We start from the raw sequence: 23,165 nt of genomic DNA, 5'->3' as shown, positions 1-23,165 counted from the left end.
TTGTGCATTTTATTGTCAGACATTTTGATCACTTTGTGTCAGAGGATAAAATTATTAGCAAAAATTTTTGAAAATGTGAATTTGGATTAGTAAACATATTTATCAAATACATATTTTTCCACAAACAGAAAAGCATTAAATATTAAAAATTATAGAATTATCCTACTCACCTGCTATAAGTCTGATAAACAAATGTTTCTCAAAGCCTCATGTTTGCAATATTTGTAATGTCAAAAAAAAAAAGCTCATTTATACCTTTGTTTATTCTTTTGAAAATTTCCAGTGCAGATAGAAAATTACATTGTTAAATCATTGCAAGATGACTTTTTGAAGAATTAGCTTCTGAAAGACTTAGAGTGACTACAAATATCAGCAATATGTAATGGAAAGCTGTTTGACTTCTCTTGTAGTTTCTCCCCAGAGCCATTGTTTGACACTTATACTGGTATTAGAAAATTGGCTGTTACTAGAGTTGTTATCATTTCAGAGTATCATAAATTTAAACACTATTATCATTTAACATCAAAGGGTTTGTTTCAATGAAGGTGAAGACATTTAAAAAAGATTATTAGCATTTTGTTTTTTATTTAAATTTAGGGTTATGTAGGCGCAGTTTTATATTTAAAAATCAAGAAACAACTTATCATATTTAATTTTATGGTACATATGAGTGTTCAGTATGTTAAACATTAGTATATCAAACTGATAGGCAAAACAGTCTGATACATTAAAAGAAATATATTAACTCCTGTGTGTGTACAAATGAAGTTCATTTTCATTGTCTGCCTAGCAACTGATTCAGATCTATCATTTATATGAAGCTTTTGTAACAAGACAAGGTTCTCTCTGATGAAATCTTCTAGAACTCCAAATAAAGATAAATCTTAGCATTTTGTGTTACTTATACCGTAAACTATTTTCATTTGATTTGCAAAAATTGAGATATGTTTACTGACATCTAGCCATCATTCTACCTATCCACGTAAGTATGTGTGTATATAAACAGTAAGTTCCCAGTGAATGGTATCACAAATATTTTACATGTTAGTAAATACCAATCTATTTCAGGTTTCTATAAGCAATAAATATTATTAAAAACTTACATTGTCCTTCATAACTGTATCATGGCATTTACAGGAAAAAAAAAATAGTGTATTCCTGTACGAATGTAGTTTTAGTTGGTTTGTTCAGGTGTTAATCTTCAGCCACAAGCTCAGTTTTCACAGTGCTAAAGGAAAGCTAGCATAAGGAACTACAAATTCAGACTTAAGCTTGAGGCAATATGAATCTTAAAGGTTGGAGCTGTAATTTCTTTAATACTGAAGAGGAACACAGCAACAACAGAAACAACAACATAAAGTTCCTCTCAGGAGATTATCTACTTATACTATAAATTTACAGTGTGAAAGAAAGTAGAAAAATCTGATTTTAAGATATTGTGCTGTGAAGAAGGAGAAGAAAGTAGATTTGCTTTCCTTGCAAAAGAAGAAAATGTTTTTTCCTTTGTAACCTTGAAGAGAGCAACATCAATAGGAAAGAACATGCAGATGCAGTAATAGATAATTCTCAGATTCTTCTTTAGAATCACACTGAATGCAATTTCGTTTCAGAAATCTGATAGTATGTACTGTATCTCGGTATTCTGAGGTCAAATCTCCCTGTGATTGTGGCTTAACCCTATATAGAAAGCAGAGTGTTGAACTGTAAAACTTATCAATATTTAATTCCACGCTTATGTACAGCAAAATACTACTGTAAACAGATAACTATTAGTCTTATTTGTTATTTTTTCTCTCTAATTTCTCTTTCAAATAATATTTGGTTATTAAAAAAGCCATTGAAAAATAATATATATAAAAACAAAAACAAACAAACTTTAGCTGTTGTTTTCATGTTCCCAAACCCATTTTATTTTTCTGTTAAAGCACAGTGGCATAAAATAAAAACCTTCAGAGTTCCACTGTATGTAAGTAAATAATATGGGCAGTATGTCCCAGTTATTATTATCAGTCTATTTCATATTCCTGAAGAAAAATCAGTAATAGTCATTATCTTATATTTTGTAATTGAGCTTTGTTTTTGAGCTTATTTTACCTTACTAATCAGATTTCGCTACAATGCATTCAAAAATGTAAATCTCTCACTTTGTTTTCCTGTAATGTACTGTTACTGTAATAAGTGCTAGGTACGTTCTATCACAAAGTAAAGACTAATAATTGCATTGTACATATTTTAAAATATATTGTAGTTGGTGTAAGTTCTGTATTAAGTTGAAGATGTCTGGCAAAAAAAAAAAGAAAAAAAAAAAGGTACTTCAATCTTGTACATTTCTGGTAAACAATTAAAAATATTGACTTTGAGTGATTTCTGCTTTTTTAAAGGAAAAAGCATCATTATTCTTATGACACTGAATACCTTATTTTAAATACAAATATACATGTGAACATAACAATAGTAATATATTTTCCTGTTCCTTTCTTTCTGAAAAAGGACAATGAAGAAGTTTAGGAATTTAATTTAATGTCCTTTGATATTGTTCAAAATCTTAGTTAAAACTATTGTGCAGTGAATAAGTTCTGTGTAAATATGTTTGCCTTAAATAATTTATAACAATTATTCCTTGTAACTAATTTTAGAGAATACCTCTGTCCTGAATAGTGATTCTGTAGTACTTGGATACCTAATGGTTTGAACTGTGGGTTAAACTATGGGTCCTTATGGAACCCAATGTGGAGGCTGAGTTTGAAGATTGAAATAACAATGGATATGGCCAGTGTACATTAAAACAAAACTGTTATAAGCATTTTATTACATTAATAGCTGCTTGTTACAGTAGAGTTTTTCTCTCTCAGAATTGTAGTTCGTGTTCTCATATTAGTTTATGAAGCACTGTACTTGGAGTCTATGCCCTCTCATGTTCTGATTACCATCTATAGGGACTTGATTAAAATTATTTGCTCATGAGACTAGTCAGGCATTTGTACTCAGCATTACATTCATTTCAATGCTTCAAGAACCACCTCCTCATATTTGCTCTTTATGGAAATTCTGTGGGGGACATTTTCCCATGCTTCTTCATCCTTTTCTCCAAACTACTTATAGTAGCTCCTGAGAATTTTAAACATTCTTGGGATGAACATCCTGTTGCCACATCTCCTGAATGTGTTTCCATTTTTGTTTATGATTAAAAAATCTCTTAACAATACTATGCAAAGGTCTGCTTTCAGGTAGGACAATTATGAGTTGTACTGAGCGTAGGAGGATACAGGTAGATAGCCAGATCAGATGGCACCTCCAATGCTTTGGAACTTCACTCCTGAACAAGTCAAGAACTGGATCCTGAAAAAATGTTTGAAAATTTGTGTCACCATTCTGCCAGTTCCAAAGTAACGCAAGTCACTGCAGATGCTGGGACCTGCAACAATATGGCTGCTCCAAAACCCTCAAAAGGCACTGTGGCTGAATGAGATAACCAACCCATACTGATACCAATGATTCCTAAACATAGTAAGAAGCTACATAAGGAAATGCCATCTTTTTAATAAGGAAAGTAACTCCTACTAAGAATGGAAGGAAAATGAAATGAATGAGTAAGGCTACGGTGAAAACGACATATCATGAGAAAAATATAAGAACAGGAGGAAGAATCAAATTATGGGTCCATCATGAGATCAATCTAGTCACTGTAGTAAAAGACAAGAAATGAATTTTACAGATATATTAAAAGTAAGAGAACGGCCAAGGAGAATCTCTGTCCTTTACTGAATACAGCAGGGAACAAGGCCACTGAGGATAAGGAAAAGACTGAGATTTTCAATTTTTTTTTTTTAATTTGTCTTTAAGAAAAATCTCAATAAAGTCTGTGAAAATTCGACATTGTGTAGTTGTCTTGAGATGCCACTTTAGCTGAAATACCATATTAAAAAAAATAAAAAAGGTTTTTTGAAAGATAATATGCATCATACAGAGAACAAAGTATATAGTATACAGTACTGATGTGATAAGAGAGACTAGTGAACAGAGTAAACAGTTCACTCTATATATTGATTTACATTTAGAGGTGTGTTTGTGTGAGAGAGAAATTGTTCCTGCAAAAAAACACTTATGTATTTGTACATTTTTAATTAATTTCATTAATAATTTTAATTGAAGATTAAACAAATTTGTCAGTTAGCTTATTTGATCTTTGTAGTGACTTTTTGGAAGAAGAAATCTATTACAGTAGTTGAATCACCATGTTTTATTTATTTTTGAAACCAGTACGAGACAGTTTTTGGTTAGAAGAAAACTTGAAAGGATTGTAATAATATTAAGTTCACATAAAGTACGTTGCCTTTATTTAACTTCATGGTGCTTGCTTATTTCTTTGTGTTTCATTTAGGGAAGGCAATTATTAGTTATTTTACTTATTTGCAAGCTCCTACCTTACACTAACAGGAATATTTTTTAAAATTGTTTTTACTTGAAAAATACTCCAAAATTAAGAAATGGCTTGCAAGCAGGCAGCAGAACATGTGATTTCAAAGTAAAATAAAGCACCTCGTATGTATGCGTACATATTTGCATACACATATATATGCACATATGTATTTGTCAACTGACGCTAGTTATGTATCATCTGTTAACTTTTTTTTGTTATTGTGACAAGTCAAAATAACTGGCACAGATAAATGGCGAAATGGGCAATCCCAGTAAAGCAAGTGTCAATAAAGAGCTTTATGCTGTGCATAGACATTCATGTGCTAAACTGTTCATGAATTTTGGGTTTGGTTGGCTGCCAACATCAAATTCTGTGAAAAGAAAATGAATGTTAGAAAGGCTATATGTCATTGACTAATTCTGTCTTTGACTGAGGGGTGCTATTTAATCTCTGCATAAAGAGTAAAGTTCTATATGGCAAAAATCTAAACAGAATTAAACTTTTGTTATTGAATTTGGCATTGCGAAACATTGTGAAAAGCTGTCACAGCTTGTTATATCTGAAAGACAGCCCTGGCTATTAGGTACTTTTGTTGTGGTGGTGGTTTTCTTTTGGCATCTAGCTTTCAAATATATGACAGTTCAAAAGAAAATCAAAATAAAAGGAATATTTGTTTACAGTGAATATACATGCACACTTACCTGTATGCATTTGTAAAAATTGACATGCATTTGAGCTTTCCCTTATAAATCTTTTCAAACGAATGTTAACATTAGAATGTTGTTACTAACTCATACTAGACTAACCCTACTAAATTTGACAAAAATATTGACTGAGAACTTCGAATTGATGGAATTATCTAACTACTTTATGAGAAACATGTGCCTACGTAGATATCTAGGGAATTTATTACATGCATTTCACTATGAAAGCCAAGTACACTACTAATAAGATCCATGGAGAATCACTGCAATTGTGGAACTATTTATTTGTACTGGGCATTAGTAATGACCCAAAATCACTGCAGTTCCATCTGATTTGCAAAATATCAACTCCTTTTTCTTGTTATGAATTTATTTATTTAAAATAAGATTAAAGAAGATTTAAAAAGGTTTAAACAGTCAAATAAATATGGATATAAATATGAATATTGTGTTTTAATGAATGGGAGAGTGTGAGAAATGAGACAATAAGGAATGATCTAACAGAAATCACATCCATCTCTAAATCATATAATTTATGTCAGCATTACAGCATGATGAATGGTAAGCTACTAATGAATTCTTTTTCAATTGCTTGAAAAGTGCTTATTGTGATTTTGAATTTGAAAATGCCTTACAAAAAATGCTTAAAATAATTAACAGATAAACCAGAATGTTTCAAGACATTTCTCTGCCTGAACGAAAACCAGGGCATGTGGAAGGTGCAGAGCAGTGCTGACTCTTCCCCTTTGCATGTGCTCATTTGCAAAAAACTTGTGTGTTTTATGCATGAGATGAGCACATGCTACTTGCTGAGTAAAATGCAGTGATTGCCTATACTAATATTTCAACCTACTTAATGGCATCTTAAAAGAAACAGAACCCAAAAGAAGAAAAACTGTGGATGAATGAAGAGTTTTCAACTACAAAAAAAAAAAAGGAACAAATGAGCACTTTTTATCAAGACAAATAATATAGAACTGCACTGAATCTGTAAGAAAACAGTGTCTATTGTAATAGTGTCTAGTACAATAATTTGAAAAGACATTATGTGCAGAAACATGCCACCAAACTCAATGCATATCAAGGAAAGCTTCATAAAGACAGAATAGCAATACTGAAAATAAGTCTGTCATCTCAATAAAAACCTTTTGAAAAAGTTAAAATTCAAATGCACTCTGTTATAAAAGCTAGTTATGTAAATCGAACTGCAAATCTGAAAAAAAAAACCCAAAAGAATTTACTAAGCACTGTATGGAAAGTTGACAGTTATAATTTGTCCTAATTAATATATATACTTTTTTTCTAAAATCTGTTTATTTCAGCAGACTGTATCCAACTGAATTAAGAAACAGGATAATCTAACTAAAGAAATTTTGGAAAGTAAGACTGTTAATTTCAAATTTTGTGCTATGGTAATAGATGAAAATACCATTTTAAGTTTTTGTTGCTGTTTTCTTTTTGTTTTTTTTTTTTTGTATTTTAATAAAAAGTACATAAAAATAAGTTTTGTTACTTATATACATTATTTATATTTTATACTTCATCTGCAGCCACTTTATTCAGTGTGGCCCAGGCAAGTCAAAAGTTTGGACACTCATTCTTTGTTGGGACATAAATTGGTAGGACAAGAACTAATTGCTTTAAACTGAAAGAAGATAGATTTAGATTAGATATTAGGATTAAACTTTTTACTATGAGGGAGATAAAGCACAGAAATCAGTGGTCCAGAAAAGCTGTGGGTGCCCCATCCTGGGAAGTGTTCAAGACCAGGATACATTAGGCTTTAAGAAACCTGGTCTACTAGAAAGTGCTCCTGCTCATGACAAGACAATTGGAAGTAGATGACGTTTAACATCCCTTCCAATCCAAACTCCTCTATGATTCTATGATAACATGATGCAGGCTTACTAGGAAAAATAGGAGAATTACTATAATACCAATTCATGTTCCTTCTGTAATCAGTAGAAAGACAGGTTCTTGTTCCATAACATAGATTTTATCCTAATGAGTTCTGCACAGTCCATCTGAAAAAACATTTGGATACACAAAAATTTGGTGAACGGATTATATTTGGAAATTCTGGCCTTCAGTGCCTGAATGATTTTAGTAATTTTAATAAAAATGAAACAAAGGTATTTTTTTTTCTTTTTGTACATATACATTCGGAGCTTGTTATGCTAATTATTATATTTCCTTGCTCACTAAGCCTTCCCCCTCTCCCCTTTTCCCCTTTCCCCCTTCCCCCTTCCCCCTTCCCCCTTCCCCCTTCCGCCTTCCACTTTTCCTTTCCTTTCCTTTCCTTTCCTTTCCTTTCCTTTCCTTTCCTTTCCTTTCCTTTCCTTTCCTTTCCTTTCCTTTCCTTTCCTTTCCTTTCCTTTCCTTTCCTTTCCTTTCCTTTCCTTTCCTTTCCTTTCCTTTCCTTTCCTTTCCTTTCCTTTCCTTTCCTTTCCTTTCCTTTCCTTTCCTTTCCTTTCCTTTCCTTTCCTTTCCTTTCCTTTCCTTTCCTTTCCTTTCCTTTCCTTTCCTTTCCTTTCCTTTCCTTTCCTTATAGGGCCAGCATGACTGAGACGTTTGACTTTTTTTCAGAGATTTAGCTGAGAATCTTGAGTTAAAAAAAAATTTGTTTATCTATAATTCAGGATTAGGCACCTAATTAATTTCATTGTGTGCAATATAAAGCATCTTCCTGTATATTTAGGGATTTTCAGGATGCCTATTTTAGCAAGGCAACACTAGATCATCACATACTGACAGCAGAGCACCAAAGACCTTTTCATGCCTTGCAAAACTTCTTCAAAAGTGTCAGAAGGTGGTATTTCAGTTTTAAGACCATAATTAACTCTATATTGTTTTACTACATTGCTGTCAGTATCTTCACCATATTTATTTCTTTGTCATCTACAATTTTTACAATAGAAATACAAACTTAAAATATTGTTTAACACAGCTTGAGTTGTCCAAATTCCCACACCTACTTTCATCAGTCTTCAAAATCTGGGGACAGTCATGCAGTAGACTCTCTGTTTTGATTCATGGTGATTGTTTATGGCTTGACCATAATTTCAGAGATGTACTCTGAACTTTTAAATAACTGTCTTGATTATTTTACTCTGCCCACATTCTTTATCTGAACTATTGACTCAACTCAGAGCAGAGAGTGCTTCAGGTAGACCTCATCTTAATATAGATGTCTCAAAGTAGCATGAATCCTGTACTAATATTCTTATTTATATTTGTGGTTAATTTAATTGCTCAGACATCTATGCCCTGCGGTATATCTCTGCCCTCAATCTGTCACTTTGATGGGTGTGCATCTCCATTATGTCCTGCACAGTTTCTCCTTGGCTCATAAAATTATCTCACATAATGTAGTATGTCTGAAAGATAGTAAGCACTTATATTTGGGGAATGCTTTGACTATAAGATATTCCTAATTTTGCTCTAGATGTCTACACCAAAAATAGTTCAAGAGATGAACCAGCTTTGAGAATGTTAAGCGCTAAAATTCTAAATCACTTTCTGGAGGTTTACCATATCTAAGTATTAAAGTTTGCTATATTTATTTAGCACAATGACAATGGCGGCAGCGTGAACAGCAAAAGCTGCTTTAAGTATGCTAGGGCATATATGTAAAAATCAGGGGCACTTAGGGCCTCAGCAAGGTTCATTTTGGTGTGGCAGTACTGGCAGTAATGCTTTAGGCAATTTCTCTTATATTTTAGTCAGTGTAACTAAGGTTATAAAAAAGCCAACTATTAAGTCAGCATTTTTTTCTGACTCTTAGACCAGTGAATTGATTGAAAAATATTTTTCCCTGCAGTGCTATTTAGATGTTAATATACATACAAAATGTATTAAAACATTCAATTATTCTTGTGTAACTAAAAATAACAATACTATTTCAGTATTTTCCTAAATTAATTCTGTGAAAGACTATAAAGGAGAGTTTAAATGAGTTTCTCATGTTGAAGGGATGAGACATTAATACATTTATACACATAGGTAGAGAGACGCTGTTACTCACAAATTATTAAAGAAACAGCTCTGTGAAAAAATATCAAACATAAGCACTCTGAAGTGTATCAATTATACTGAAGTACTCCTTGGAAACAGTAATTTATTCTTCTTGAAATACATTTATTCAACTGTAATCTGTGCAAATGTGAAAAAAAAATATTCTAATATTCATTTTAGTGTGAATGCAACTATATATGAACTTGCAAGAAGTTGGCAACTCCTTTAATTCTAAGAGGTATTAAATACTTGGGACATTAATCTGTCTCTTGCTATTCTTGACATTCCAGTTAGTTTCTCAAATATTTTTTATGGCATTATTTGGTCATATACCATGCCAGTATTGCCGAATATTTTCAGTAAGTTTAAAATTCTACAACATTTCTTTGTGTCTCATCTACTGGAATTTCAGGAATTCTGCAGTAATGTTTGACAGACTCCATGCTCAAACTTCCTTTCTAATTCAAATAAAACAAAAGTAAAATAAAATAATGAAGTAAATAATTTATTTCATATTATAATTTTTATATTGTCATCAAAACATCTGAAATGTACATTGCTGAAAAAATCACATTGTTTTAATATATTTGCAACGCCATTTTCAGTCAAAATAAATATATTACTCGTAAATTTTCAAACTGAATGCACAGAATTAAAATCAGTTATTCAACTCAAAAATCTGACTGTGTCTCTTAACTAGAATTCTATAGGACTACTCTTACCAGAGCAAACTCTCCGTCACTTTATAATCATGTCTTATTCATGTAATCACTTTTCGGAATCATGTCAGTTAATGAACAACTCTTTTCCAGGACAAAATATAGAACAAGTAAAATTTCATCAAAAATCTCTGATGAGCACCTTGAGAGCTCAGTGAAAATTGCAGACACTCCTATCAAAACAGACATAAGTTTCACAAAACCAAGGTTATGTATCTGATTAGTTCTATGTTTTTGTTCCTCTTGTTTTAAAACGTTCTAATAAAATAATTGTAGTAATAAATTTTTATTACTTACAGACATGTTACTTATATACATTTTATATGTGAACCAAGACAATTCCTCTTCACTTAAAGTGACTCAGTCAAGTAAAGATGTTGGATACCCATTCTTAAATCTTTAAATTATTTGAAAGTTTGTGAAAGAGGGAAATCTGTTCTACTCAAAACCTTCAAATTGTTATAATAAACAAATTAATAAATGAATAAAATTGTTTCAAGAGGACTTCTGACTCTTACATGAGTGAACCTTTCTGCTGCAACCTTTTGCTTAGATTCAAAGAAATCTATCTTGAAATATTTTTTTTTTGGTACTTTAAGAATGAAAGGGATCTCCACATTTGTTGGCAGCTCAGGCATTCTTTGATGTCAATGATTTATGGGTTGGTTCAGCCCAGTTCTCTGACTAGCAGGGCAGAGAGACATCACAAAATCTGCACCTCCAGAAAAGGGAAACAGGGGACCCCGAAATAATTAAAAACAGCAGCAAAGATCTGAAGAGAAATAAACTGATTTACTAAATATGGTATCGGAAAGCTCTGAATCACACAGAGAAATTCTAAGACTATACTCTGAAGTGACAAAATTTACTGATCTCTCAATCTCAAATAAATAGTTGAAATTGGAAAAAGTTGAGTCTGTTCTATTTTATGTTCTATAATTTTGTATTCTTTTCTATTCTTGCTATTTACGTATATTGCAGTAATTAACTCAAAGGTCCCATAGTACTACAATAGATAAAGTGCAACTGCGCAACTTCTGGTGAATAAGGAAACAGACAATCGTATGACAGGTTTTTGTTGTTGTTGTTGTTTTTTGTTTGTTTGTTTGTTTTTGGGGGGGTATGCTTGGAGTTTTGTTTTGCAATTGTTATTGGTTTTATAGAGTTGGTTTTATATGGTTTTATAGAGTCACAGATGATAGAATCCTTAGAGTTTGAATTGATATTTAAAGCAGATCTAGTCCAACTCCCCTGCAATGAACAGAGATTTGCATGATTAGATTAAGTTGCCCAGAGCCTGATCAAGATTTGCCTTGAAATTCTCCAGGAATGGGGCATCAATCACATCTCTTGGCAACTTGTTCCAGTTCGTCACCACTCTCACTGTAAAAGACTTTCTCCTTATATCCAGCCTGAATCTACTCTCCTTAAGCTTGAAACCATTTCTCTTTAGTCTATCACCACAGACCCTTCTGTGCCTTGTATTTTTTGTTTTTATTCATGGCTACTTGCAGGAGTTGTGGTCTATTCAGTCAAAAGAAAGCAGCTAGTGAGCTGCTTTTATTATTTTTTAGTGAGCTGCTCTTTATTAAACCCTTTACTATGACGCTTATTTTCAAAGAAAGAACTGATTACCTAAGTATCTATGAAATTTAATTTGTTTACTTTCAAAGTATCTTCAAATCAGTTTTACTCAGTTCTGCCTCAAGCCAAGAATAGCATTCTTCATCTTGCTGGAGCAAATACCTTCATATAATATCTCCTTCTTCTTGAGAAGAGTGATTGGAGTATTTCATATTCCATGCTGCAATCCTTGGGTAACTAACATTTTCTATTTACAGCAGAAAATGTTCAATCATCTTGGAAAATATTAAGGGAGTAAGCTCTACAGGAACTCAGAACTGCAAAAGCGAAGATTCCATTTTCCTTCGCAGAGAATCCAAGGAGTATGCTTTTCTTACCAAATTGTAGGGAAAAAAAAAAAAAAAAAAGAAAAAAAAAGAAAAAAAAAAAGAAAAAGAGTTGTATTAATTATTTAATTTAATTAATTAATATTAAGAGTTCTATTAATATAGCATTAATGTAGCTGAATTAGTTGTGCTCATTCTAGTTGATAAATAAATAAAAAACTTCAAAAGCATGCAGAGTAAACACTTAAAACTCAAGGAGAACTCAAATAGATTTAAATAATATGACAAAGTAGTGGAGCTATGAATTTCAGTTTGTTCGATCAAATGATTAAAAAATAATCCTTTGTCTTTAATCAACCTCATTTACTTTTTTAAGGAAAAATATATTTTTCTTGAAGTGTTCTGCTTTCCAGTATTTCCTGTCACAAGTGGTCAAAGTTAATATTCTACATACACCTTTACATACACTTTTTTCCCTGGACTCCTGGACTATAACACCATCTTTAGTTATGTCTTCCATCATTTCATTCATGAATTGATTGTTAACCCTAAATCGTTATGTCTGCAGAAACAACAGGTAATAGAATGCAGTGCACAATACTTCCCACACAGTAAAAAGTAGGAAAAGTATACAAAAGGAATGACAAGTGTAGCTGAAAACAAACTAAACAAAATAACACACTTCTACCTGGAAAAGATATGACTGACAGAGGACAACAGTAACAACAGAAATTTGAAAGAGTTGGTTATTTCTTCAGCAGAAATGTTTATTCACTGAACTAGAAAGGACCAAACTCAAAACATGAAAGAAAGTAGATTCTACACAAAGTAGGCAGTTAAGAACTGAAAATCCTTACAGAAATAAAGTTCCATTCACTCTAAATCACCTGGAAATAATGAATGGAAGAAAGATACTCCTGAATCCATGGCCTGCAGGCCACAGCCCTGTCTCAAAAAGTTTATCAACTGCTGTTCACAAGGGAATAGAAAATATTCTGGGAAAGTATAATTACATACACTATTCTTTTTATTGTATGTTTCTTATACTGTCATTGTCACCTGTATGAGTTTGTCTGGGACTTAGCTTTCTTCATAAGAGACAATGTGGTGTTATATTTTGGATTTATTATTAAAAAAGTATTGATAACATGCCACAGTGATTTACCTGTAACTAAAAAGTCCTCGGATAACATTAAGTCTTTCTGTTTTCTCACATTGTCCTACTAGTAAGGAGGTTGTGGGTGCACTAGAATCTGGGAGGGGACAGCCAGGACAGCTGACTCTAGCTCACCAATGGGATATTCCATACCTTAGGGTGTCACATTCAGCAATAAATTCTTGAGGAAAGAAATTAAAACCTAGCATGTTTGTGGTTTTTTGATTGATCTTCTTGGGTAACTTGTACGTAGATGTACTGAAACTTTGGTTTTTAGGATGTGATTGAACATGTATCTGTCAACATGAAGTATTGAAAAAATTCCTTATTTTCCTTCACTTTCCTATGAAGCTTTGCACCAGTTGTTCTCTTGACTGCATCTTGCTGGGGGAGGATGAGCAAGTATGTGGATTCTTATCTACTGTCTAGCTTTAATCTGCCACTTTGTAAATGGTTTAAGGACTGGTTTGGCCCAGTTCTCTGACTAGTGAGGCAGAGGGATTTCACAAAATCTGCAGCTCCAGAAAAAGGGAACAGGGGACCCCAAAATAATTAAAAACATCGGCAACAATCTGAGGAGAAACAAACTAATTTACTGAATATAGTATTGGAATGCAAGATAACACACTATAATACAATATAATTATAATTGAAGTTAATAAATCATACATAATGAGAGAGAAAATGTCCAAAATGTGGATAGGCCTCACCATAATGCTGAGGTGAGATGTGCAGTCCAGTAGAGCAGCAGGGAGACGAAGAAGAGCAGACGAAGAGCAGATGAAGAGCACATCAGGTGACGTTGCCAGGAGTAATATCTCCTCTCTGACTGCAAAGCCCCTGGGGAATGTAGTTCTTCTTCTCTTCTGGGCAGGTACCCAGAACTTGAGCATTAACAGTTAAACTCCCAGTGCACTACATGATGTTATGACGTGGAATACTGAAAAGCAAAAATGACAAAACCATGACACACATCATCTCACCTTTAGACAATGTCAGATAAATAATCATTTATTATCATTCTTTTGTTACTGTGAAAAGGCGTTTAGATTTCTGCTCAATTTTGAGTGCTTGTTTTAAATAATCAGCTTTATTTAGTAGAGATTTCACTACCTTAGAAAATTTGTCAATTTGTAAAAGTGAATGTTGTAAACATGTGAAAAGTTCTTCAAAATGTAGAGAAACCACTGTCCAACACATCTAATTCAAACTTAGTTGTGTATGGGCTATTAATAGGAGATATGGTATAGAAATGTGGTCAAGTATTTCATAATGCCATGGCCAAGGCAGCCTCCACTAAAGAGAAAGGGAAATGTACTTTGATGATGAATCATGGAATTTCTGCCACATTTAGTATAGTATACTACTAGTATAGATGAGAATAGCACATTTTGTTATGTATTATAGCTGAATTATTGCTGACACTTTTACTTTTTCTATCCACTAAACACTGTGACCTTTGTTGTACAGAGTTAATGTCAAGAAATAAAAGCTGAATTTGAATCAGTCGTTTTGTAAGTCTAAGCTTTGTTTACTAAATTATCAAGTAGGATTGCAATACTCTTTATTATGAATTTCCATTATTACTGAAGAGCCATAAACATTTTTGCTGAGCTGGTTGGATTTGAGAACTGTAACTGTGTCGCTCTTGCATTATTCTGCACTTGATCTCCGAATCTTCTTGCATTGTCTGCATAAGCAAAAAGAAGGAACACTAATTTTAATGTAACCCAGTTGTTCGTTTGTTTTTTAAAAAAAGGTTATTTTGGCTTGTTGTAAAAACAAAATGAGTTTCGGAAGATAAAAGTGAAAAAAATTATAAACTTCATTATATATGACTACTATAAATCATCAGAGTAGAAACTCTAACATACTTAAGACCATACTTTGTTGTACGCTACCACAGAGTAACTGCAGCTCAGAAGACTGTATTTAAAATATCACTAATTTACAGATGATTATAACAACATACTAATCCTTACTGAATTGTGTGAGCTTGGAAGCAAAAGTGAGATATAATAAAATGTGATATCAGCTTAATAAATATAATTATTTTCTGACATTTTCTCATAAATTGAATGCAATAGAACTTAGCAAAAATCTGGCTTCACATCTGTAATCAATATTTTGAGTTTACAAGAATAATATTTCATATATAGTAGTTCATTTTATGGGAAAGAGTTAAAAGATAGCATAGGAATTTTGAGTAGATGACTACAGTTCCTACAGTGTGCTACATTGGTGGATTCTGTTTAACTACAGAACATCAACTATTTCTTACGAGAGATTATTATAGGCTTGCATATTTTATTTTTTTGGTTTCTTCAAAATGGGTATTATGGAACAGTATGACAAGTAATGTAGAAATGACTAAACATATTCTTGATGTGCTGAAATCAAACTCTATAACCATCATGTAGTTATATAGCAGGTATGTTTAATCAGAGCTGCACACACACTGGATGCAGAGGAGGTATTCCCACCTAGACTGCATACCAGAGGGCAAGAAAGGCACATGCTTAAGGAGCAAGCTTTTTACATACGCATTAGCTGTCCAAGAAAAGGCTGGGTTATTACACTGAGTCCCCAAAATGACTAACATTCACCCCCCACCCCAAATTTCAGCTCTTTTACACATGCATGTCTCTTGATGGTCTTTCTGATGAAAGTCGTCTTATTTTCTTGGACCTGGGTTAGGGTGGAAGACAATTAATGACTCTGGTTTGTTGTCTCATTGGCTACAACTCCATTCACAAACCCACTGCTTCTTCATTAATTTGTGGTTTTACTGTTAGAGACTGCTACCTTGCATTCCAGAGACAGTATAGCTAACAATCTTATTTGGAAAAACAGGAAGACCTACTGTCTGCACTAATTGCCTATGTCTGTAGAAAAACATCTGTTATTGGCAGCGAGAACCTGGCTTAGCAAGGTCAAATGTGATGCTGCTGATTCAGTGACCCATGAAGGCACATAGCTTTTAACCTAACTTACTTTCCTTAATTCATTCTTAGTCCTGATTCTTTTTGTTTTCCTAAATTAGACAATAGTCTATTCTGAAAATAGTTGCAGAGACATTAAGGGAAGTATTCAAAGATGATATCTTTCCCATCTGGAACTTTAATAGAAACTATACTAAATATTCGGATTTGTCAGAATTGTCAGAACAAGCATTTTATAAGCAGGAAAACAAACTTGTTTTACTATTCTATTTTGACTATATTGAAGCATTTTCAGATTAAAAACAGAACCAGAATAAAAACTATGACCTGGTGTTTCCAACAATTAATACTCTAAAGCTTTCACTGGCTACTATACAGAACAAATAATGAAGACAACACTGTGATATGACCTTGAAGGAATTTCTCCTAAAAGACCCTGCTAGAGGAAAGTGTTTTCCTAAGCATTTCATTCACTGTTTTATCCTATTTAGTTTTCTGCAAATCTTACAGAAGGGTGACATTATAAATATAAAATAGGTGTTAAGAGTTAGAGTCTGATAATAGCACTTCAAAATTTAGTACAGATTATTAGTAAAAAAATGTCTTCAGAGGAAGTCTGTAATATAATAGTTTATGAATTTTAAAACATAATTGATTTAAATTAAAAAAAAATACTTTTATATAAGGGAAAGAAAAACAGAAAGAATGATTATTCAAACTACGGAACAAAAGCATGCCAAAGACTGGACAGCCTTAAAGTAGCTATATCTCTACACTGAGTGAAAAGGGAGTCTATGGTAGCTGAAATGAAACAGTGTTCACTGTAGATGTCCTGCAGATGAATTTTGTTTTCATAGTAAATGCGAAAAATCCTTTTTTTTTTTAGTTTTTATTTTTGACTTCTACTTTGTCTTCATACCAATGCTTTTGTCCTCCACAACTGTTATAAAATACTTTGCATCTTTCTGGGGGCTTATATTTTTATTTTCCTATTAATGGGGATTACGTAATAGCTATATTCTATTGCACATTTCCAGAATACCTCTTAAGAAGTCTTTCTTCTTAACCTGATGAAAAAGATTATGAAATATTTTAATAAAGAAAGAAGAAACAAAAGTATAAAGAGAAAGAAAGAGGAATGAAGTATTGATTCAAAGAGACTTGAGGTGAGGGCTGAGGAATGCAAGCAATACCTTTTTATGTCATTCGTATAGTCTCCTGTCACTGCCAGAATTTTCTCTGTACATGTCACTAAAAAGGATAGGAATTATTTTTGACCTTCAGAAAAGTAGCAAAGAAAGAGAAATTTTTCCAACTTCATTAAAATGTTGATATTATGTACAATCTAAAGCTCAGAAGTTAATAAATGTACAATCATTTTAAACAGAAATCTTATGTAGGTCCCTTATAATACATTTTGATATAAAATGTGTTATTTTCATTGTACGTGTGATAGTTTTTTCTTCTATTCCATATTCTCTGTCCAGTGTGTTCTACTATGATTCACACACTGAAGACTCCAATTAATAGTTTCTTTGGACATATATCTCACTTCTCATTGCTTTACAATTAGTTCAACTTTAATGAGTTCACGAATGAAATCAGTACGTTCATTTTTATATCAGATCTTGTGTTTTTCTAATCCAACTTCTCCATCCATCAAGCATTAGTTGTGAGATCTGTCTCTCATTACTTTTCAACTTCCTCTACAAGAAGATATTAACAAGTGTTGTTGGTACATCTCCAACTATTTCTGCTAATACCAACAATAATTTTCCTTCTTTCTGGGTTAGATTATTTACACAATTTCTTCACAAGTTTCCTTATTAATAATTACTGTTTCCTAAGCTGTGTTTTGCTCTGAAGCCACAATGCCATATTATACAACAAAATAAATCTGTCCAAGCTGAATATTGTCAAGGAGTAGTTACAGAATATTTTATTAAAATATTTAAAGACTGTTGAAGTAGCTTCTTATACATATATATCTAATTACTACAGCAAAAAAGATAATTTAAGTATCAGGATAGATTTTCAGTAATACTGAGGATCAAAGAAATAAATGTATACATATATTTAATTTTAGAAATTTCTAAAAGAGAAATAGCCAGATAGTTTTGGAGGTGACAGCTTGATTATTTCTAGCAAAATGAGGAAATGTCTCATGCAGAACTCAACAGGTAGGCATAAGAAGTCACTAGTAAACACGTATTCAAAAAGAAAAACAAAAACAAAAAAAAACTCTAACAAAACAAAATTTATATTTCCCTTTTAAATTTAACTGAAATATTTGAATTCTTAAAGAACAACGGATCAAAGTTACACTTCCTCTTTATTCTGCTGGGCATGTGCATATTTTCAACTTTCAAATTCTGATTACTGCAGCTCATAAATTTGGAAATCTAAAGAGGGTGATAATACTAAAATATGCCTAGCAACTTAGATTCAAAATAAACAGTAATATCTCTATGCTTTATTTTTAGTATTTAAATGAGGAGAGCACTTGCACGTGATAAGTATTTAAGAAAAAAATATTAAGAGCTCAGTTTCACTGACTAAATAGGGCATTTCATCCCAGATTTTCTAAATTCCAGAATATATTCCTGAAAAATTTTCTTCAGCTTTCATATTTTTTATGAAACTATTCTGTATTATATAAAGTAGAATTCTGATATTTATTAGAGCAAAATATTCTCAATTTCAGAATGCTATATATGCATATATTTATTTTTTTCTAAATAATACATATCCTAAGATATGTATTATTTTTGCTTGTTTGTTTGTTTGTTTTTGTTTGTTTAACATCTGCACTCAGAGAAAAATCCTTCTGCAGTCTGAGTACATTTCCAGACTTATTTCTTCAAGTCATTAGAGCATACATTAATAATATCATAAGTTTCTCATTTATTACTATTTTTTTTTATTTTTATTTTTTGCATATGTGTGTGTGTGTTTGTGTCATAGAAATATAGAATCATAGAATCACAAGGTTGGGAACAACCTGCAAGATCATCTAGTCCAACAGTCCTCCCACTACCATTGCTACCACAAGCCTCTAAACCATATCTTGTAGCTGTCTTAGTTTTTCTAAATTGAGATAATCTTCTGGGATAATAATAATAATAATAACAACAACAACAACAACTAAATAATGCTGTTTTCTGTGCTAAGACAATTTGTATTCAGCTATCTCAATTCAGGTGATGTAGAAAACAATTAAGGAAAAATAATGAATAATTACATAGAGGAAATATGTAAGATTCTTTTTATACATGTCAGCAGTGACATATCTGACCCATGAAATATCATTATGCTGACATACGGAATACATTGGTTTTGGTTATTCCTGAAGTACTGATGGCTGAAGGAGGCATAGGATACAATCCTACTATAGGATCTTCATTTCTGGGTCTTCTTAAAAAACTTTGTTGTCTTTAGACAAAATCAAATTATTATGTGTCCTTAGGGTTTGAAGTGTCTGAGTTGCAACATTGTGATCATCAAAAAATAGTAAATAAGTAATTATAGATTTCCAAGCTTAATTCAAATGAAAATGCATTTTGCTAAGGAGCAATAGAAATAACTTACAGCTTTGTTACAGTTTTGTTTAGCAGAGAAACTCACACAATAAATTTTATCTGCAAAGTGTATTTCTGAATTCCATACCAGTCTTTAAAGCAAGGTAACATAGAAACAGCATGATAAATACTTTATATAATCTGTCTCTCTAAACAGACTCAAAAGCATCCAGATGGATAATGACTGGCATTAGTCATACATTCTTCTTTACGGTCTTAGCCTTCTGGAAAAATTCATCCATTTGTTATTTTACTATGCATAATCAGACAGCTACGAAAATGTAGGCACTTCTTTGTTATAGTGCAGCTACATCCAAGTAGTCATAATGCATATCCAACTATGCTGAACAGTGTTAAAGTCACATTTATATCAGCCAGGAGGTTAAGGTCATGTAAGACAGGTAGACAGGCACATTAGACCATTTCCACAGAAGCTAGGGTCAGCCTACTACACCTCTGAATCACAATATGTGCACAATTTGACCTTTTTTTTCCTTTAACAGAGCATGAAATACATGTTTGTTACAAAAAAATTAACAGCTAACAGAAGAATATAGCAAGCCAAGCTTTTAATTTATATTCAAATATACCCAAAGGAAAACCATATGAAGTAAAGTAAAATACAGCTATTCCCTGACTAGACTTTCAGATCTTCAGAATCTTAGATATTTTTTTAATGAGAATACTACTTGGAATTATTTTTTTTTTTAATTTTAGAAAGAATAAAATGACCAACAGTAAAAACAAAGCTGCATTCAGTTAGGGCAAAAAAAGTAAACAGATTTTTTTTTTTTTTTTACACAAGGAGAAAAATAAGACAGACAAACAATGAAAGGAGAATGAGGAAAATGTAGTTGAAAGTACCTATCCAAGTTGTATCAGAAGCGTTCACAGAGTCCTAGGACCACAGTATGGCACTTCTCAATTTTAAAATCCTATTCAGTCTCATATCAAACATATCGAACAACAATAAAATCAAAATAAACAGAAGGGATACAGCCATGCACATTACTCTCCTTTCAAACAATCTAACACAGATAAAAGTAAAGAATATCCCAAATGTGTAAGTATAATCCTATTGAAAGAGTTGTCCTACTTTTTTGTTATTGTTGTTTTTGGAAAAAAAAATCTTCAATACAGATCACATTTATTCACAAAAACCTAGTGACTCTGCCTTAATATGAATGAATGATTTGTAAATGTAAACAGTAGGTTTGTTTTTTTTTCTGAAAATGTGCTCATGTAACTGCAAATGTTTTGCTTGTCAGCTAGAATACAAGAAAAAGAAACATGGCCTTCATCCGTGGAAGGAATAGGAGTTTTTCAACATGTATATTTGTCACCTGCTCCTTTTGACATACAGAATTAACAGTTAAGTGTTATTTAATGGACAACAGATTAAAAATGGTTAAAACTCTGTGATACTTTACTAGGTAAAGGTGGTAGGCGACCACACACGTAGTACTGGGCACAGCTGAGTCCAGCAGCCAAGCTGGAGGTGCTTCTAGGAAAACACATTTAGTAAAAGAGAAAACATATTTAATAAGAAAGACAAAATACATTTAATTAAAAGGATAAAACAAAGAGAGATGGGGACTATACATTAAATATTTTTTTTTCAACTGTCTATTTTGCCTATGACAGTGATTAGTTAGTTTCCTTCCCATTTTTATCTTGATCCATGACCTTTTCACTACATTTTCTTTCCTATCCTTTTTTGGAAGGGGAGTGATAGAACAGTTGAATGTCTTACTACTAGTCAAGGTCAACCCATTTGGATACCAGTAACATTACAAAAATATCTTAACATCCTAACAAAGTTGTTCTTTATGTGTAATTATCATTGTATGTTCTAGTCCAAGTTTGTATTTTAAAGATCTTTTTATACTTTCTGAGAGTTGGAAATGTTTCTAGCTACAGAAATGTAGACATTGTATAAATGTATGTTGGGTTTAATATTACTGCAGTTGGAAGCCTGGATTTATGCTTCTGCTTTTAGAAGTATTAATTGCATGGAAAGTCACTTAGCTGAAAAAAAGAGGACTAAGCCTTAATTTTCCATAGTGCCTCAACTAGTTTACCAATTCAATTGACCTCTGTTTTACATTCTGTATAGTGTGTGATTGGACCTCTAACTCAAACATTGTTTATGAGAAGGAACGTATATTGTTTAGAGGAAGATGTCAGAATCTGGAGATTCACACATAGATATTCATAGAGATTCAAACATAGGCCTACTCCAAGACTTGAAATGAAGCTTAACTAGGGGACACAGAGGATTTCTGTACAGTAAAGCTGAAGTAGTAACTGCAGAAGATAATGCATAGCTTGATGCATGTCTATGTATTAAACAGGACCGATCAACATAAATAGAATGGCAAACACACACCTTTCAAAACAGCAAAAAATGGCATGTCAGATTAACCAGGGTAATCTTAAATTTTACCTTTTTTTTTCTTCAGAAGAAAACTCTCTCATTCAGCGTCTGAAGAATATATTTCTGTACATTTTGAATATAAAGTTACAACTTTTCAGCCCATTAGGTCTCAAACCTGACCTTTTATAATGACAGTAGGGGGTAGTTTGTAATGAATTCTGAGCACAAGAGATCAGTGTTATTAACCTAGTATACTGTAGCTTAACTACAAAAGAAAGAGGAAATTATGGTAGTTGCTACGATATTTTAATGACTTTTAAAATTGTGCTTGTAGAATGACACATCTATAATTAAGAATGCTGAGACTTCTAATTCTAGTCAGACACTACAGGAAGATTCCATTAGCAGCCTAAAAAAACACATTGCAATATTTATATTCTCAGAAATAAAATATGAAAACAATTTAACAAATAACATTTGCAGTATGGCTTGTATTCTGTTTTCAAAATGCAATACAGGTTAAAAAGAAGAAAATCCTTAATCAAGTGCTGTCCCGAATCAGTTTCTATTTTGCTTCTTTGTTATTTGTTCAGACAAACCATAAATAATTTTTCTGAAATTATCAATTTCCTCTGTGTTTTTGTTTAACTCTAGTAAGCAGCTAATTACCACAAAGCTGCTGGCCTGTTTAAGTCCTAATAAGATGAGTGGGTCAAAAAGGTAGAAGTGAAAAACTTATGAGTTTAGATACACATAGTTTAACATATAAATTGAAAAGTGCACAAGTAAAATGAATCAAAATAAGAAATTTATCACTTCCCATTAGCATTTTTAGCCATTTTCAGAAAAGCATATTACACAGTAGTTACTTGGGAAGATAAACAGATTAGCTCCAAGCATTGTCATAGAGTCATAGAATAGCTGAAGCTGGAAGGGGCATCGGCTAGAAGGAGGTCAGCTGATGCAATTTCTGTTTCAAACAGGGACACCTAGAGCAGGTTACTGAGGAAAAGGGCCTTGTAGTTTTTCCACAAATTTTTATTTGTGGAATTTTTAAATTTTTGGTATTGCCAAGGAGGGAGATTCCACAACTCTCGTGGTCAACCTGAGACAATGTTTCATCACCCACAAAATAAAGAAGAACTTTGTGATGTTTAGAAGGGATCTCTTATATTCTAGTTTGTGCCCATTGCTTCAAGTCATATATCCATATTTGTCACAATATGGATATATGGGTAACATTTATCTTATTAAGTGTACAAACCTAACATTTATCTTATGCAGTGTATGACAGAGACCTGTATCTGAGCTTGTTGAATTTGTTGCTCTAAAGCTACATAGGTTG

This window comes from Lagopus muta, chromosome 1 (genome assembly GCF_023343835.1).
Source record: "Lagopus muta isolate bLagMut1 chromosome 1, bLagMut1 primary, whole genome shotgun sequence".
NCBI classification, from domain to species: Eukaryota; Metazoa; Chordata; class Aves; order Galliformes; family Phasianidae; genus Lagopus; species Lagopus muta.
Note: the sequence above shows the minus strand (reverse complement) of the source record.